We start from the raw sequence: 14,925 nt of genomic DNA, 5'->3' as shown, positions 1-14,925 counted from the left end.
GGCTGTGCTACACATACCACAAACAGACAGACAGACAGACAGACAAGTACACATTTTACCCTCCTGGTGTTGGGTAATGTTGGGTTTTTTTAAAAAAAAAAACTGGAAGCCAAACACTTTTTAATTCAAATGGAGGAAGCCAGCTCCTCCAATTAGCAACAGGATAATAGCCACACAATAAATCAAGTTCATCTTGATATAAAGAGAAAGTGGTTGTCTTAAGAGACTACTCAAGGCTACAAACTAGCCAACGTCTGCCCCTGTACTGGGCTGTACTGGGCTCCACTCCCATGGTCTGGCTGCCCCTTGGAGAGCATTGATTTCTTGATGTCCAAAAGCTAGGCTTCACCACGGAACAAATATTGTTATCTAAGAAGTCCAAGCTATTCAGGCCGGGGATGGAAAAAGGAGAGAATAATGATGTGATAAGAGGAAGGTCACATTGTACTTTTGAGCAGGATTCGTAAGGTTTACAACCCCGAGCCTTACGTTTCCCGTGGACAAAGCTCTCTTTCTTTCATACTTTATGGTGTCCTTTCCAAAGCCTTTCTAAAGATCTCAGAGTATCATTAACCAGATAGAAATAAAAACTGCAGTGGCATTTATGGCCTCACAAGCTCGCTTTGGCGTCAGACAAGCGGCAATATAGTACCTACAGTAAAAGGTACACACTGAGGAGCCCTCCAGCAAGGCCCAGACCACTCGCTCGGCACGCCACGGCCCACAAAGACAAGAAGCTAAACCATTTCAGTGTCACTTATCTTGCAAAGCACTCTCCGACTCAAATAGGACTTGGCTGCCCATTGAAAACCTTTTCTTCCTAGAGACAGGACATTGCCGCTGCCATTGGCACAGGTTGGGCGTGCTGAACAAAAATCCAAAACATGCAAAACAGTATTTGATTTTGAAGAAAAACACGTATTACCCCATCAGGTAATCCGCCCCCGAACATGGTTTTAAGGTATCAAAGAACTCTAGCGATTTTTACTCACCAAATGCGCTTGCTAAGCAATGGACTGGATCTTCCTTCCTGTAGTTTTGGGAGAAGTTTAATTCCTTCAGGATCTATATGCAGTGACCAAGAGTCCTGAAAAGAGAGATTGGGGTGGGGTGTGGAGAAGAGTGCATTAATTAATCAATATGAATATTGCAATTAATTAATTAATTAATATATGGCATTCAGCTAAAGAAACCATACAAGTTTAATCCGTGAGTTGGTCCAAGGATAAATATCACCCACGTAGGAGAAAAACAGTCCTAAAAAGCATAGGGGAGGGGCAATTTTCTTTGGTTTTAGATGATGTGTTGCTGGAGTTTTTTTTAATGTTCCTTACACTCTCCTTTATAGAGAAGAATGCCTCTTTAAGGTGGTGCTTGCCATCTGCAGGATGTGTGTCTATTAAAAACTAATTAACTAGCACCGCAAAAACTCTGCAACTGGACCTCGACAATGGTGAACCAATTGCCATTACGAGGTCAATGAGCTGGGTTGCCCACCCTAAAAGGATGATGAACATATTCGTGGCAAAATGGGCATTTTCTTCCATACCTCACCCCCACCAAATATACAACCCTGATTAAAAAATGCAACTACATAAGGGTACTTAGAAACATAGGAACCTGCCACTGTGGCAACTCTGCGGGAGCAGTTCTTTTGACTGAGGATCAATCGCAGGCATTGGTCTATCATTGGTCCGTAATATCTGCTCTAGCTTTCCCCAACCTGATGCCCACTCGTCAAGGATGATGGGAGTTGTAGTCCCACAACATCTGGAGGGCACCAGGATGGGGAGAGTTGGTCTATGAGGAAGCAGCTCTCTCCAGGGTTTAGACAGAATTCTTTTCCTGCCCTACTGAGATATTCCAGGGATTGAACTTGAAGCCTTCTACCTCCAGAATCCAGTCGTACCTTGGTTCTTGACTGGAATTCTTTCTGGAAGTCCGTTCAACTTCTGAAAACGTTTGAAAACCAAGGCACGGCTTCCAATTGGCTGCAGGAGCTTCCTGCACACAATCGGAAGCCATGACGGACGTTTGGGTTCCAAAGAACGTTCACAAACCGGAACACTCACTCCCGGGTTTGCGGCGTTCGGGAGCCAAAACAGTTCGAGTCGCAAGGCGTTTGTCAACCAAGGTATGATTGTATGCACTCTACTGCTAAGTCACGACTTTTTTTAAAAAAGACAATTTATTAAATTTTCCAATTAAACACATTTAAACAAAAACAAAACATACAACCACAAACACAACAACACATAATAAACATAATGAACACAATTTTTCTTCTTCTTAACATCTTATCAATTATTACAATTTTCTTTGCTCTGCCGAGCTTTGACTTCCCTCCTTCCCCCCAATTGGTTTTCTTATCCATTCCTATCTCACAGTTCCTTTGTTCCTTCTACTTAAAGTCAATTCGTAGGATTTATTTCAATCCTGCAAGTGTCTTTAAACTTCTACAGTTCTTCTCCATATAGACCACAAATTTACTCCAATCCTTTTGGAACTTTGACTTTATTCGGATCCTGCTAGTCAGTTTTGCTAATTCCGCATAGTCCATAATTTTCATCTGCCACTCTTCAATCGTCGGTAACTCCTGGATTTCCCATTTTTGGGCTAACAAAGTCCTAGCAGCAGTTGTCATATACATAAATAATACTTGATCTCCTTTCACTATCTCTTGTCCTATAAGTCCTAATAAAAAAGCTTCTGTTTTTTTGGGGGGGAAGGTGTATTTAAAAATCTTTTTCAGTTCGTTATATATCATTTCCCAAAATATTTTGATTTTTTCGCATGTCCACCACACATGATACAATTCACCATCCTTCTCTTTACATTTCCAGCATGTTTTGCTACTCATCCTAAACATCTTATCCAATTTTACTGGTGTTAAATACCATCTATACATCATCTTCAAAACATTCTCTTTCAGGGCAGTACATGCAGTAAATTTTAATGTTTGATTCCACAATTTGCAAAGTCACGACATTTGTGACTTACAGCATAAGGTTGTGCTCTTATGTATAGCAACTGTTTTCACAACTGTACTTGTATACATTTGCAGAGCCCTTCTGTTTTGCCACCCCGTTGGTCTATCCCACCCCCACCAAAGCTTCACTTACTGGGGGTTGTGTGGTGCCTTCCAGTGAGATCTTGCAAGAGTTCTTTGAGATCTCGTTGGAAGTTGCTGCTGCCTCCATTGTTAATCTCAAGCAGCAATAAAAGGCAGGATGCCCCAGTGGCGAAGGGAGTGAGGTGGGTGCAGTCTGTCCCGAGTGTCTTTGCTGAGGGGGGTGACATTTGGCACGCCGCCCGGACGCGACTCCCAAACCTACCCCGAGCTGTTGGGGGGAGCTGCACCGCTTTGCCAGCAGCATTCCCCCCTTCCCCCTTCATTTTGACAGCTGGGGGGGAGGCTTGGGAGTCACGGGCAGGTGGTGCACCGAATGTCCGCCATTGGCAGCTCGCTCTGCCCCCATGGGTGGGCACCCTCCGCGCCCCACGCCCCTCAGGAGTGTGCCTGCCTTGGGTAGCATGGGCATATGCTCCGCCTAAGGTATGCCCCCCAGAGTGCCTCCCCATGGGATTCCGCCTCCAACGTGCCTACTTCACACTGCATCTTTGGTGGCTTGGCCCTGGCACAAAATAATAATAACAACTATAATAATAATAATAATAATAATAATAATAATAATAATAATAATAATTTATTATTCATACCCCGCCCATCTGGCCGGGTTCCCCTAGCCACTCTGGGTGGCTTCCAACAAAATATTAAAATACAGAAATCCATCAAACATTAAAAGCTTCCCTAAACAGGGCTGCCTTGAGATGCCTTCTAAAGGTCTGGTAATTGTTGTTCTCTTTGACCTCTGGTGGGAGGGCATTCCACAGGGTGGGTGCCACTACCGAGAAGGCCCTCTGCCTGGTTCCCTGTAACTTGGCTTCTCGTAGCGAGGGAACCGCCAGAAGGCCCTCGGCGCTGGACCTCAGTGTCCGGGTTGAACGATGGGGGTGGAGACGCTCCTTCAGGTATACTGGACCGAGGCCGTTTAGGGCTTTAAAGGTCAGCACCCACACTTTGAACTGTGCTCAGAAATGTACTGGGAGCCAATGTAGGTCTTTCAGGACCGGTGTTATGTGGTCTCGGCGGCCGCTCCCAGTCACCAGTCTAGCTGCCGCATTCTGGGTTAGTTGTAGTTTCCGGGTCACCTTCAAAGGTAGCCCCATGTAGAGCGCATTGCAGTAGTCCAAGCGAGAGATAACTAGAGCATGCACCACTCTGGCAAGACAGTTCGCGGGCAGGTAGGGTCTCAGCCTGCGTACCAGATGGAGCTGATAAACAGCCGCCCTGGACACAGAATTGACCTGCGCCGCCATGGTCAGCTGTGAGTCCAAAATGACTCCCAGGCTGCGCACCTGGTCCTTCAGGGGCACAGTTACCCCATTCAGGACCAGGGAGTCCTCCACACCTGCCAAAATCCTCAATATCCCCAGGTTGCAGAAATGGCACAGAGGACTTCCTTTCTCAGTTTCTTGTGTTTGGAAAAGGTGGTGTTTCTTTAACATGGGAAACAAAGACACTCTCCGAAAGTCAACCAGCTGAACAAAACAGGATTCCTTCCCAAGGAGTCAACAAGCCTACAGATATGTCTAGACATACCCAACCATTACGGATAATTACATGACACCGCATTTGAAGCAATCAACATTTTTTTTTGTGTGTGTGTGTGAGTCAACCAACCTCGGTCATGATCCAAACCTGATGAAAAATATGCCTGGTCTGTCAGTGAACTCTAATTTAGCAAACTCATGCTAGACATTTTTTTCATTTAATACTTGGAGTGACTTGGAGGTCAGAGATGGAATGCCCTGGATTGTGCTGGTGGGCTGGGTGAACACAAACATAACAGCCCTGTTACAAATCTGGAGACTTCAGGTCAGACCTGGAGGTCCGGCAACCCTTCAGCAGGATCCTCTATTGCGCCCGAGTGTAGTGGGGCAAGAATAGGGGTCACAGAGAAGGCTGTACGGCACACAGAACTGTCTCCTCCAACACTCTGGCACAGCTCCCTGCCACTTGGCCACACGGAATGCTGCTCGAACCAGTTGCCTCACTCCATCTAATGGTACAGCCAGCCTCTTCCAAGCTTTTTCTTTTTATTGCCGAGAGCAAATCAAACGACCAATTTGAGGCAGCTTTCTCTCCTAATGGCTTCAGATTTGATTTTTGATTTTTTGCAGCGCATTTGTAGGAAAGCAACACACACACACACACACACACACACACACACACAGAGAGAGAGAGAGAGAGAGAGAGAGAGAGAGAGAGAGAGAGAGAGAGAGAGAGAGAGAGAGAGAGAGAGAGAGAGGAGCTCAATTGCAATGGCAGATCTTCGGCTTGGAACCATTTCAGACCATCTCAGAAGCCTGAGTCATCTGATTGTGGGGTGTTTGGAGACAAGCAGGAGCAGCCCTGTTTCCAAAATGACATTTGGTTTGAAGCCGGCTTGTAAGAAATCTTGCAGCAGTCGGCACGCCATCCTAGAGGCTATTGTGCTTTGATATGTCATCCCAAATGTTGCTTGTTGCTTTTCTAATGCAAGGGAAAAGTGCTCCCGTTAATATTTCCACTCTCGCTCGAGGGTTCCCTGTCTCCTGTATGTGTCTGCGTGTTTTATTCCTAGCTGGTCTAATGGCTCCAGTCAAAATAATTGACTTTTGCACACACTGCAGCGACGTCCTTCAAAGACCTTGCAAAGGTAAATGGTGATATTTTAGCAACCAGCTAGGCCCAGAGTCTGGGTCTTTGATCCGTTCGGATAAGCAGGCATAAAATAAGACAAGCAGATGCTTCGGCAAAGATTTCGGAAAGCGCTTCGATCCCCAAAGCTGAATCCGAAGCTTCGCAAAAGCTTTCTTCTGCAGAGTGACCGCAGGCTGCCTCAAAAGGCAGCATTTAAACAGAATTGATGTGCAGCAGTGTTTGGTGGGTTGATGTGGTCTTGAGGCCACCTTGACAGGTATTCAAGTCATGAATCATCCTGATTCTAGTTTAACTAAATTTTTCCAGGATGTGGGAAGCTGACATCCGGAAACGAGTCAGGAAATTTAAGTCAAATACTTTCTAACGTGTCATAGATAACAACTGAGATTGGCTTGTAAGCAGAGCCAAAGAATGAGGTGTGGGGAGGAGGCAAAGGAGTCACTTTACTTGTCTCAAGATGTCTAAGGGTGGCCCATGCATTAGGCAATGTGAAGCCATTTGCTTCAAGTAGCAGATCCGCGCCCCGCCCTGCCCCGTGCCTCCTGCTGTGGCGCTGCTAGCCCTGCCAGGGCTTCACTTGCCAGCACAGTGTCCTCCCTGCTACCACTGAGCCCTTGTTGCTGCTGAGGGTGCGGTTGTTGTGCCTGGCAGCAGTGCAGGCACAACGGCGGGGGCAGGGTGGAGACCCAGGACGGACCTGCTGGGAGCCTGAAGGGCCCTGCCCTGCTTCTCTCCACCTGGCTTGGGACGGGGCCTGACAAAGGCTTCACAAAGAACTGCTGCCACTGCTGTTGGGCAGAGAGGGCTCCATTTTTGTTTTCGTTTTAACTTGCTTTTTTAAAAAAAATCTATGTCATTTTAAATTGTGATGGATATTAACACTGTATTCTTAGATTTAGCTTTTATGATTTATGTGGAAATTGCTTTCCATTTGGTTGTGTACATTTTGATGTGTTTCATTTATTGTTTATGACTTTTGTCATGCTGGTAATTATGTAAATCTTGTCATGTTGTGAGCTGCCTTGAGCATTGTTTTAACTATGTAAAGGAGGCAAACAAATAAAAAGATGACGATGAGACCTGGATTCTACAGGATCAGGGGGACATTGGGGCATTTTGTCTACAGAGACAGAGGCATAGCAAGCCCAGGTGGTACCCGGTGCGGAATTTTTTTTGTGTCAACCCCACCACCACCACCACCACGCGGCTCTAGCTCTGGTGAAAAGTGAAAAACATGAATTGCAAAAAAACCTAGAGCTTACAGAACAAAACCGATTTCAGATATGAAATCAGCATTGAAAGAACATATAAGGACAGTTGAAAAATCTCATGCAACAGAAAATAAAAAAGTCTTCCCTAGTGGGGGGCGCCGAGTGTCACCCCCCTCCAGGGTGGCACCCGGGGTGACCCGCCCCCATCGCCCCCCTTGCTACGCCACTGTACAGAGACACAACATCTCTGGTCGGCCCTGCTGTAGGGGATATTCAAGCGGATATTCCCCTTGAAAATATCAAGTATGGAGGTTTACATCAAATTCCCACTTTGTCTGACTTTATTCAGTAATGCATTACAGGGCAGAGTCCAGAGAGTCTGCAAGAGCATTTCCATTAGGACACACAATATATAGGATCTATACATCATCTTAGCTGTTCATCTTCTGCTCAACCTCCTTCTGTCACCCCAGCGCCTCACTATCTCTCATCCAACCACAGCCCTTGAAAACACTTACTCACCCATTCCCCTTCACTATGCATATTAGAACACTCCTCGTACCTTAACTGAAATTATTTTTCACTTTAGCATTCAGCCGTTAGGATGCTCCTTAACTAGTTTATACCAGATTTGTGGTCAGGTCCCACAATCATTTGGCCCCAATGATACTGAATTTAACAGAAACTCCACATCATCCCCTCATGAAAATGGCAGGAAATAACTATATGCAGGTATAACGCCTCAAATTTTGTCACAAGATGTTCCAGGTTAAGGGGGGCTGCAAACAATTCCCCCCCCCACCTATTAATTTTCCAGAAGTGGCTTTTACATTGTGCAAAAGTTCAAATATACAGTCGTACCTCGGGTTGCGAACACCTCGGGTTGCGAACAACTCGGGTTACGAACTGCGCAAACCTGGAAGTGTTTTCGCCGCATGCGCGCGCGCAGAAACGGTGTACACTTTTGCGCATGCGCAAAGAGCGAAAATAGCGCTTTGTGCATGTGCAAAACGGCGGTTCGGGCCTTTTTCGGGTTACGAACTGCGACCCGGAACGGATCGCGTTCGTAACCCGAGGTACCACTGTAATGTGGAAATAAAGAGTTGGAGAAACATTGGGGGAATGGAATAAAATACCGTGTGAATGCAGAGAAGTTCTAGCCAGGTTAAAGGTCAAGGACAGCACAGAACACAGCTGTTGAAAAGCCCTGTCTGAGGAGGGGGACGTGGCCTAGGATTGAGGTCCACATCCACACACATACAGAAGCCTGCCTGAGGTTCTCCACTCCTGGCGTAAACAGAACTGTAGAGAAGGCTAGGATTTTCCAGCTCTGGCTGCTTGCTCCAAATGAGTACAGTGACCCCTTCTCTCGGCTACTAAAGGTAATAAGGGACATGGGTGTGCCCAGGGGGCAGGGGGGGCAGCTGCTCCCCCTATCAAGTAGATAAAAATACTTAATTAAAAGTAGAAATAATAAGAATATTTGAAGTTGAAACATTCACTGAGGTCACTTGGATGATGTCATGGTGCATTCTAGCGACGCAAGTAGTGATCTGACCGAGTCCGGGCCGTCTTACCCATAGGCGCCAGGGGTGTGGGGCACCTGGGCGCCGGGCTCTCAGGGGCACCAGGCCAAGAGTCTGGGGCCCAAGAGTTGAGTCCGGGGAAGAGCCCGCCTCTTGGTTGGAGCCCCGCGGCGGGCTCTTCTGCTGCAGACGGCTCTGTGCCGTGGGTTTGGGGGTGACCGAGTCAGCGAGACGCTGAGGTGGCCGGCCGGATCCGCCCTCCTGCGTGCCGGGGACTGGGCAACCTGGGGGGGGGGGCGTCGGGCGAATTTTTGCACTTCAGCGCCTCATATGCTGATGACATCCCTGGACTGAGTGATAGGCATGGCTTCAGTGAGCTGACCAATTGTGTTTCAGGTAGCTTGTCCCTGCCCTGCCTGACATAAATCCTGGCTCCACCCATCGTAAGAGAGGAGAATATCTTTATATCTGACACTGTGCAGTCCGGTTTCTACAAAATCTCGTCTGTAGCCTCCTTTGCTTTTGGAGACGGGGTAGTCCAGAGCTTGAGCAACTGAGCATAGTCCAAAATCAGGATTATTACAGAGGGAATTGTGAGTGACCAGAGGACATGGCAAGTTCAAATCCCCCCTCTTATCACTTGAAAGCTGAGAAAGTGTGGTTTGTACCGCTGATGGAGATCTGACTAGAAGCAGAACTGTTGAGGGGCTAGCTCAGGGAACATGTCAGCTCTTGTTTTCCTTCCTGTAACCTTTAAAGTAAAAGCAAGTGACAACCCGACTCGTACATGGATTGCTAATGAATCTCAAAGGCTGTTGAAATAATTAGATGGCAAATCAAGGCACATATACTTACATATATAGAGAGAAGGTTTTTGTGTGTGTGCTTTGATTTGTAGATGATAGATAGATAGATAGATGATAGATGATAGATAGATAGATAGATAGATAGATAGATAGATAGATAGATAGATAGATAGATAGATAGATATTGGTTTTGGTCTTGGTGGATTTACCAAGATCACAAAATAATTTATTTATGTATGCAACCACAGCCGCACGAATACTACTAGCGCAACATTGGAAAGAAGAAGGTGTCTGAGCCAAAGAAGATTGGCAAGTTAAATTAATGGAATACACTGAAATGGCAAAATTGACAATGAAACTAAGAGGAAGAGATGACCATGAATTTAAAGAAGAGTGGAAGGACTTTATTGCATATGTACAGAAGCAATGTGCACAAGTTAATACATTAGCAGGGGTTTAGTACTACTTGTAATCTTATCAGGCATGGACAATAAGCAATTTAAGTGGTTTTTAAATATACAGTGGACATGCGGTATGTTGATAAATAATGGAACCAATGAAGGGACTAGGGGGGAGTCAATTTGATTTGTTATATTTTGATCTTCTGTCATTGTATTATTTTTGTTATATTTGGAAAATTAACAAAATGTAAAAAAGAAAGAAAGATTGATTTGATATGCTTAGAAGCCATTCTGGCATGTAGGTGGTATATAATATAATATAATATAATATAATATAATATAATATAATATAATATAATATAATATAATATAATATAATATAATATTATATTATATTATATTATATTATATTATATTATATTATATTATATTATATTATATTATACAATACTATTATGTCATGAACTGGCAGGACAACGGCGAGGAAGAAGAGGAGGAAGAGGATCTCAGTATAGGACACACCGGAGCAAGCAGGGGATGAAGAAAGAAGAACTCACAGGTTGACGGAGGATGGTGAAGGGTTGGGGATCAATGCACAGGAACCAGAGCAGCAGGACCCATCACCAGAGCCGGAACGGCCCCTGACTCCACAAACACGGTGAGCCCTGAGGGGTATGGAGCAGCCAGAGTGGTGCTCTGGGAAGCTAAGGCAGGCAAGGGCCCACAACCCTGCTCCCTAGCAGGTGGAGCTCGCTGGCTCTGGGAGGAGGGGTGTGATTACTCAGCCAGAGTAGGCTTCAAACAGGTGAGGGTCACCTGCCTCATCAAGCCCAGATGCTGCAATCAGCAAACTACCCATGTTGAAGGACCTTGGCTGCTGCTTCTGGACCTCTGTGGACTGTGCTTTGGGTTTGACTATGGACTGTATCCTGACTGCAGGACTTCAGGCTTGGCTATTTGGATTTACCCTGGTCTGTGTTTCCTGACATTTGGACTTTGGTTTGTGGACTTTAGACATGGCTTTAAACTTTGAACTGGACATACTGATTTGTGGCCATGTAGGCCAGGGGTTCAGGACATATAATCAGATCTATCCTGCCTTCTGGGGCATCATCTGGGCTGGCCCTGCCATTCAGAAGACTGAGATTCCTGTCTCAGATGGCAGATGGCCTTCTTCCTCTCTATTGGGAGGACGGACCTGAATGTACCACACAGGCTGCTTTGCACTCCTTAAACTGGTCCCTTTGCCCTCATCTACCGTGGTGGATATTGTCCTGTTGCACTGAAGTAAGATTCAACTTCCACTCAGTTGGCTTGGCAGGCAGCCTTAGGTAGCAAAATGTCAAAAAGTTATCCTTGATGGATTCCCGCTAGCATCTGGTTGTCCACGCCATGAGTCCAAGGTAATGGACATTTTAAAGGTAAAGGTAAAGGACCCCTGGACGGTTAAGTCCAGCCAAAGGCGACTATGGGGTTGCGGTGCTCATCCCGCTTTCAGGCCGAGGGAGCCGGCGTTTGTCCACAGACAGCTTTCCGGGTCATGTGGCCAGCAGGACTAAACAGCTTCTGGCGCAACGGGACACTATGAAGGAAGCCGGAGCGTGCGCTGTTTACCTTCGCACCGCAGTGGTACCTATTTATCTACTTGCACTGGCATGCTTTCGAACTGCTAGGTTGGCAGGAGCTGGGACAGAACAACAGGAGTGCACCCCGTGGGATTCAAACTGCCAACCTTCTGATCAGCAAGCTCAAGAGCTTAGTGGTTTAGACCACAGCGCCACCCGCGTCCCGAATGGACATGGGCCACATGCACAGAATACATTTTAAGCACCACGATGCCGTCTTAAATAGTCTCATCTGTCCCAGAAGAATTCTGGGAGCTGTAGTTTGCTAGGAGAGAGTTGCTGGGGACCCTTATTCCCCTCTTAGAGCTACAGTTCCCAGAGTGGTGTCATAATCCCAGAGAACTCTAGGGAACAGTAAATCTGTGAGGCAAATGGGGACCTCCTAAAAATTCTCTACAGCCTTAATAAACTTTTAAGAACATAGTAGCATAAAAGGAGCCTGCTGGATCAGGCCAATGGCCCATCTAGTCCAGCATCCTGCTCTCACGGTGTCTCTAGGAAACCTACAAGCAAGACCCAAACACAAGAACACTCTACCCTCCAGCAAACCCCCACCAACTAGTATCCAGAAGTGTTACTGCTTCCATAGATTAACGATGCACTGAACGAGGAAGTCCTTTATTTTATCTGTCTTGAATCTTCCAGCATTCATCTTCATTGGATGCCCCCAAATTCTAGTGTTATTACGGGGGAGGGGGGAATCTACCCATATTTTCTGTGGAAGATTCTCTACGACAATCTTTTCCCTCGCTTTCAACCCCACCCCCCACCCCCGGCTATCCATTTAACAATACCGCTGAGTAATCCTGCAGCAATCAAGGCAGGATTTTTCGTTGACACCCAACATGAAATTCTCCTTTCTCTTTTCCCCTGCAGCCTCCACGCTCAGCATCACTTGCAGGGACAACATTTCCTTTGTACAGGAAATCAATGTCATTCAGCAGAATTCACTCTGCAGGGCAGGAAGCCCTTGGGGTAACAACATGGCGATGGGAATAATGGAAATGCTTACCCAGACAGCTGGTTTAATACCGTCACACAAGCTAGAGGAGACAGAACCTGTTGGGACGCCCGGGAAAGATGGTTACTGCCTTTCTTTGACAAAATTGCTGGCTGTGGATGAAAATGCGCTGGGGAACGTGGCATAAATGGGGAACATGCAAAGGAAACGAACACCTTTCTCAAAGTTTCAATATTTGGTTTATTGTTGGTAAGATCCAGTGCATCGTTCTGGTTTGGGTGTCATACTGGAAGAGGAAGAGGAAGAGGAAGAGGAAGAGGAAGAAGAAGAAGAAGAAGAAGAAGAAGAAGAAGAAGAAGAGGAGTTTGGATTTGATATCCCACTTTATCACTACCCGAAGGAGTCTCAAAGCGGCTAACAATCTCCTTTCCCCTCCTCCCCCACAACAGGCACCCTGTGAGGTGGGTGGGGCTGAGGGACTTCAGAGAAGTGTGACTAGCCCAAGGTCACCCAGCAGCTGCATGTGGAGGAGCGGGGACGCGAACCTGGTTCCCCAGATTACGAGTCTACCGCTCTTAACCACTACACCACACTGGCTTTCTGCTAGGACCAGTAAGATCAGCTTTCAAATTCCAGGTGTTTGTGGAGCTCATTGGGTGACCTTGAGCCAGTCACTCTGTCTCTTCCTGCTGTACCTAAGGGTGGCCAAGTGGTTTTGAGAGTCTCATTTCTTTCATTAGCATCATTTCTCCTGTGGCTGCATTCTGCAACCTGCCCGGATGCCCATGCTTCCTGAAAACACCATGCCATCCTTGGATGGGCTATTCTGTAAGTGCAGAGAGGCAGGATACCAGCTTTTACTTGTAAATCACTTTTACTTGTAAATCACTGTTGAAAATTTAAGGTAAAAGGAAGATGAAATATACTCGGAGTCAAGAGTGAATTTCATGCTCTTTATTCAGCTCTTAGTCATCAATCCCCTTTTCCCCAAACCATCTGCTTATATACATTATTTACACAATGGGCTTTGCGTGATTGGCTACTTCAGGGCTACACCTGTGGGCCAATCAGTTTGTGGATTGACTTCTGCCAGCAGCCTGATTGGCTGCTCCTGCAGGCCATACAGGTTGCGGATTCACTTCCACCTGGAGTTGGATTGGGTGGCTCCTGCGGACCAATCAGACTGCTGATTCTGGATCCTATTGTTCTATGATTCAGCTCAGTACATAACAGAAGAGCTTCCCATTTAAACATAATCAGTGAACACACCAATCTCAGGCATTTGCTAGTCAGCCCCCCCCCCCCCCGGCATCTCATTCTTCAATGAGAGCCAGGAAAAATATTCAAAGGGTGACCCCCCTCGCAGAGGATATCTTCAGATCAGAAAGCATAGGCAGCCAAGGAGCTTCAGAGTGCTGGAGACATTTAATGGAAAGAAAAACACACAACCCTTGGCCATCTCACACCAATGAGCCGAAATGATCCCTACACCCACCAAAATTCTGCGGAAATTCCAATGTTGCTGTTTTGTGAATGGGAGGCAGGGAGAGTTGGTTCAAGCCCAGGATGGAATGGGTGTGAGGTGATATGTATGAGAGAAGTGAATATGGAGGAAAGAGCTAAGGATAAGTTTCTATATTTCTTATTCTACGATGGCCGATCAGATGCTTCTGGGAAACCCACAAAGCAGGGCATGAAGGCAACAGCCTTCCCACATTGTTGCTCTTCTTGATGCAGTTATCAAATAGTTCAAAGTTCATTAGCAAAACCACGATCTCTGCAGACTTGGCTGAGGGTCAGGACTAATGTGCAGAGCAGCTCATTCCCAGTGATCTTTCTCCATGAAAATCAGTTGCCGAGACTGAAAGTTTCCACCTCCTCACAGCCATCTAAGTCTCCTCCCCCCCAGGGCTTTCCCCAAGGACTACGCCTGTGTGCAGCCAGCCTCTTCTCCACCCTTTTCATGCCTCTTCCGGTTCTGGGAGACAAGGGAAGAGGAGAGCTAGTCACTAAAAGACGGCAAGGCATTTGTGACCAGCCTAATTCATCTCTATCTCTTGGCCTCTCTCCTCCCACTTTCTCTGCCACGGATTCTCCCAGCTCACTAAGCCCTATTACCGACAACTCCTCCTCCTCCCAGCCTCTTCCCATTTATCCCTCTCCCCACTCATTGCTGTCCCACCACCAATCCCTGGGCTCTGAGCCCTCTTCCCTTGGTGCTTTCCCAGTTGGTTTCTCCAACCAGTCCGTGTGTCCAACCAGTCTGTGACACCTCTGAACACGGAAATTTAACCCTTGCCACGAAAAGTTTTTGATGGCCATCAGGATTACAGAGATGGAAGTATTAATCATGATTCAGAAAGGGACACTGCTATTCTTTTTTATAATCCATTCTGTGTAGGTGCTTTTTCCTGAGATGTGTGTGTGTGTGTGTGTGTGCGTGCTTCCTTGTTAAATTCTTTTGCTGACATGACTGAGCGATTTAATAAACTCCCAATGATCTTTTCTGAAGAGCTGTTTCTCTCCGGCCTCTGAGTCCCATCTAACTTTACGCCTGGATTTTCCCATGCCAGAACAAAAAGGCAATTAGCCCATTAAAAATAACAAGTTAGCGGCAAAGTGAGCTGG

At 46.4% G+C, this 14,925-nt stretch overlaps 1 protein-coding gene across 1 annotated transcript in view; it reads right to left on the bottom strand.

Annotated features, from left to right (window-relative positions):
* TENM4 (teneurin transmembrane protein 4) overlaps positions 1-14,925 on the bottom strand; it is a 1,459,233-nt gene that overhangs the window by 790,730 nt on the left and 653,578 nt on the right. The window contains exon 4 of the mRNA XM_060274010.1: positions 993-1,087. The gene's annotated coding sequence lies outside the window, so the exon portion shown is untranslated. The remainder of the gene's footprint in view (positions 1-992; positions 1,088-14,925) is intronic.

Source organism: Zootoca vivipara, chromosome 4, assembly GCF_963506605.1.
Source record: "Zootoca vivipara chromosome 4, rZooViv1.1, whole genome shotgun sequence".
Taxonomy (NCBI): Eukaryota; Metazoa; Chordata; class Lepidosauria; order Squamata; family Lacertidae; genus Zootoca; species Zootoca vivipara.
Note: the sequence above shows the minus strand (reverse complement) of the source record. Positions and strands in the feature narration are given on the sequence as shown.